Source organism: Lolium perenne, chromosome 5 (assembly GCF_019359855.2).
Source record: "Lolium perenne isolate Kyuss_39 chromosome 5, Kyuss_2.0, whole genome shotgun sequence".
Classification (NCBI taxonomy): Eukaryota; Viridiplantae; Streptophyta; class Magnoliopsida; order Poales; family Poaceae; genus Lolium; species Lolium perenne.
Genome location: NC_067248.2, coordinates 157,279,234 through 157,284,501, shown reverse-complemented (window position 1 = coordinate 157,284,501; position 5,268 = coordinate 157,279,234).

Sequence of the window (5,268 nt, the reverse complement as noted above, 5' to 3'; positions counted from 1 at the left end):
ACAGTACATGTAAAACAGAGCAACCAACTGAAACCACACCTGTTACTGACATCTCCTTCACTTGAGAATACTTGGTCTTCTTTGGCATGATGTTACTTTTGCCTCTTGCATGGAGTTCTCCTTTTATGCTATCTCAAAATTTTGTAGGGGGTCGCACATGACTTCAATCGTAAGTTCATATTATTTTTCCCAAGCTGAGCCCACATTATTTTCTTTCATAGACCGTTCTATCATGAGATTTTTTATTGGTATTTCTATATTTGTTAAAATATCTATGGTGATTGGTTTCAAGTTTTTTTAAACTTTGGCAATTCATTAGCTAAAACATCTACCTACTACATTGAGATTGTATGTCAATACAGTTCATCCATTATTGTACTCCTTTTCTTGCTAATTACAGTACTACACAATCATACACACATGTGCTTCCTAATGAGCACATCGATAAAGTAGTACTCTCTCTGTTCCAAAAAAAATGCTTCTCAAGTTTTCCTAGATACGGTTGTATCTAGACATATTTTAGTGTGTAGATACATCCGTATTTAGAAAAGGTTGAGAAGTTTTTTGTGGGATGGATGGAGTAGTAATTAGGGATTTCTATTTTCGTGCCCTCGGTTCCTTAGTTGTGCTCAGTTTTCCCCAGCCCCTTAGTTTTTCCTCAGTTTTCCCCAAAACCTTGTCTGAAACCCGCAGAAGGAGGTCGGACGGAAGGAATCCCGTTAGTTGACGTTGGTTGGTGCTGGCAAGTGGGGCCGCTGTTGGTGCCCCGCAGTGGACACGTCTTCACTTATCCAGATCATCGTGGGACCCACAACTTGTCCACGTTAAGTGCGCCGGACCCACAGCTTACCCAGGTGACCGTTGCAAAATGGGAGCCCGAGCCAGCCCCGCGCCCGTGCCCGTGCCATTGCTTCGCCTTTCTTTCTCCGCGCCCCATTGTTCTTCTTCTCCGCCAGCGGCAGCCCTTCTCCGGTAGGCGGGTGATGTCTAGTTTCTCTTCGACCTCCCGTTCTTCATGGCCGCAGTATGGACCCGTGCCTTTGACAAGATGCCCTGACTGCCCACGCCAGGAGCCTCTGAAGCGGTCGATCTGTAAGACGGACGAGAACGGCAACCGTGGACGTGAGTTCGTTGCATGCGAGAGCTTGCCATATAGAGAGGGGGATAAGGTTAGATCTCGCTCCAATTTCTCTGTTTTCTCTCGATTTTCTTGTTATTCCCTCGAATTTGGGATTTAGGGTTCACGTTGTTGTTTTCAGATCTTGAAGAAATGCAGGCATTTCGAGTGGATCGATGTGTACGTTCGAGGCTTCGATTGCAGGAATCAATTGGCGCTATTGGGGGCGCACTATGGGAGGGGGGCACTTGCTGTAGAGAATGCGGCGGAGAGAGGAGCCGTTCCGATTAGGGACCTTCCGATTATGCCTAATGCTCCCAATGCAGAACTGGTGGAAGTGAAGGGAGAACTGAAGAAAATGAACAAGCAGTTAAGGCAGCTGATCGAGTTGAAGAAGCAAGCTAATCTGATGGCTGGTTGTTTTTTTTGTTGTATAATTACGATCGGATTCTTATCATTGCTCACCAGGCGCTAGAAGTTGTTACAAGGGATACCTTGTTACAAATCCATTATTCAGTTACATGTACTTGTAGTTGTTTTCAAAGTTAGTGTGTGCATTCACCGAAATTACCAACTATATTCCCTAAAAGAAAAGGAAAGCTAAAGATCGTTGATAATTGTTAGAGGGGTGACAAATAATGCAATCACCGAAATCCGCAAATATGTATGCCTCATGTTTATACCAAAATTATACCACTTTTAGGCCTTTCCAAAATACCAATACCATATCCCAAACTATATTCCCTAAAAGAAAAGGACAGCTAAAGATAGTTGATAATTGTTAGAGGGGTGACAAATAATGCAATCGCCGAAATTCGCAAAAATGTATGCCTCATGTTTATAACAAAATTATACCACTTTTAGGCCGTTTCAAAATACCAATACTATAACCCAAACTATATTCCCTAAAAGAAAAGGACAGCTCAAGATAGTTGATAATTGTTAGAGGGGTGACAAATAATGCAATCGCCGAAATCCGCAAAAATGTATGCCTCATGTTTATAACAAAATTATACCACTTTTAGGCCTTTTCAAAATACCAATACTATATCCCAAACTATATTCCCTAAAAGAAAAGGACAGCTCAAGTCATTGCATTCTCCACCGACAGAGAGAGAGAGATGGGTGGCCACGAAGAGAGAGAGAGAGAGAGAGAGAGGTTGCCACGAAGAGACGGATAGGGGTATACTGCCCGTTAGATCAGTGGATCAACGGTTCGTGGAGTCGATCCGTGTGACAACGGCTCAACCAATCAGGATAAGTTTGGGCTTCTCAGAGCATTTGTGACAGTACTTGAGGGCAAAACTGAGTAGTACTAAGAATCCAAGGGCACATAAATAGTAAATAGACTAAGGGATTCAAACAAAAGAATTACAAAATGAAAAATGTGTGTTTTGTACAATATAATTCATATTGGGCTACATCAAATTATTTGCAATTCAAATATACATGAGTGTGACAATTATGGTATCATTTAGACAAACTATGTTTTGGGAAAGATGTTTTGCAAAGGGGTTTGGGTGGAAAACCATGCATCTTCATAGCTACACTAGTGATTCTGAGAAGTGGCAATTTGTGGTAAAACTTGATTTATATATGTTTGTTAAGGTTTTCTAGGTGGCAGGTTGCGTACGAAGACTCCATGAGTAGTTGCCACTATGTTTTTATTTTTTTGGATTTTTTTGCGCATGAAATGACTCAATTAGCTATGTTAATCTCATTTGTTGACTCTCTGTTGACCAGCTACCTGAGGGTAAAACTGAGTATATTGCACTTGCCGGTCTAAGTCCTCGAGGGGAAAACTGAGTACAGATAAAATTTCTGTATAAGGCCTGAGGTTATAACTGAGTACACCAAACGTCCCAGGGTTAGACTCGGGTAGCGGTGCACGCTGCAGCCGTGCATAGCGGACGCGTGTTGCCGTGCATAGCGGACGCGTGTTGCGGTACACGCCACCTTCGTCTTTATAGAGCCCCTCTTTCTCTCCCTCGACGCACGTTCTCACTGGCTCACTGCAACCGCCTCTCCTGTCCCATCATCTTCTCCAGAACCGAAGAAAAACCCCGAAGAAAACCGCCGGCGATGGAGAAGAATGAGATGCCCATTGTCGGCACATCAGCCGCCGCCCGTCCAGGCCCCTGTCGCTGCTTCCATCGTAGCAGCCGGCGCATCGGCCGCCGCCCCGTCCAGGCCCCCGTCGATTGGGACCCGTACGAACCAGTGCAAGACGACGCGCCGAGAACCCCTACGACACCACCATCGTCGACAACGAGCCGGAGGTAACCCTTTGGTCCCGTGTTCTTATCTCATGTCAAACATTTTGTGTTAGATCTACCGGGCTTACGGTTCGTCTGTTCCTAGTTCAATCCTTTTTGTTAGATCTTGCGTTATTACTGTTCGTCTGTTCCTAGTTCGATCCTTTTGTGTTAGATCTTGCGTTATTAGTGTTTGTGATTTGCTTTTGTTTAAGATTTGTGCCGATGATGATGAATATTTGGGCATAAATTGATTCAGGGTTTGGTCAGTAAACAATTGGTGTGTACAAATTTGTTGTGCATGATCTTTGGTTTGCTGACTCAAATCCTGGATATAAGTGTGTCCAATGTAACTGAGGCTACCTCTTTTTTTTCGAGCCCATATTATCATGCATGATTTTTTGTTCACTCTCTGTTCCATCATCGTTGCAATTGACTCCGTGTTTTTTGCACGATCTTTGGTGCTACGTGACAGGTGCAGAGCAGCGACGTCGACAGCGACGACGAGTCCTTCCACACCAAGACTCGTCACGTCCTCAGGAGGTTGCAGTCCGGCCATTACGATGGCCCTTTTGCTCGAGGCATTTACAAGTGCCCCTTCTGCAACAGGAAGCTCCGCGCCACCGACTTCAACTCCCTGGTGAACCATGCTGAATCCATTGGCAGATGTGGCGCTAGAGTTGGAAGGACCGTGAACGTGCATGCGTACATGGCCAAACACAAAGCACTTGGGATTCACCTGCGCAACCTCCAAGCGAGTCACACGCGCTACCTGGAGGCGTTGAACGTGCCTACTGCACTCTCTGTATGTGACTGCTCTATCTGTAGAGCAGCTTAATTTCATGTAAAATGTAGCTTATGTTGGATCTATCGGTACTACTTTTGGATCTGTCCTGAATATATCTATGCTATGTTGGTTGCTGTATGCAGCTTATCCTATATTTTTTCTCTGGATTTGTGCCCTAGATTTCCTACCTGATTGGGTAAAAACGAAGGCATAAAGAAATGAATGGCGTTAAAAAACAGAAGGAGAAGCTGCTCTAGATTTGCTACCAATTTGGGCTATCAAATATGAATGAGATCGAGCGATAGAGAGGAAAAAGGTACATTGAAAACTGCTAATCTGGGCGAAAGAGACAGAAACCACTCGTGCCCCCGTCCCGGACCCACACGCTACGGCCCCACACGCTACGGCCACACAAACACGGCCTCGTCCTGTCCCACGCGGTCCCTTCCTACCAGCCCCACACGACGCGGTCCCACACGACGCGACCCCACAAACGACACGACCCCACTCGTCAGCACGGAACGGTCAACTTAACGGATTCCTTCCGTCCGAGCTCCTTCTGCGGTTCAGACAAGGGCTTGGGGAAAACTGAGGAAAAACTAAGGGGCTGGGGAAAACTGAGCACAACTAAGGAACCGAGGGCACGAAAATAGAAATCCCTAGTAATTATGGATTAATGTGAATTTATTTTGCCTTGCTCTCCTTAGAAATACTTTTCTGTTTTCAGCAATAAGTGCACAAGTACACAACAGCACATGTACATGGATATGCATTGGACCATTGTGTTTCTCAACTCAGTCAAGTGGCCATTTTCTTCCTGATTTACTAATTTGAGTATTTCATCTTACTTCTACTGACCTCTCAATTGCTTTAAGTACTTTCCATAGGTCTTCCAAATGATGACCAGTAGGTTGTTTGGGGCACCCGATCACCTTGGAAAGAGACAATCTTTTCATGCTATGTCATATGATTATGTAAGAATGGTGTTGTGGGATCCGTTTAAACTGATTATGGTATAATTTCAATGAAAAAGTTCCATGTTACTGGTCAGAGCCCTGGCAATTTGAGAGGAAGCGAGGAGCTACCTGAGGATTTGTGAAGTTCAGGAA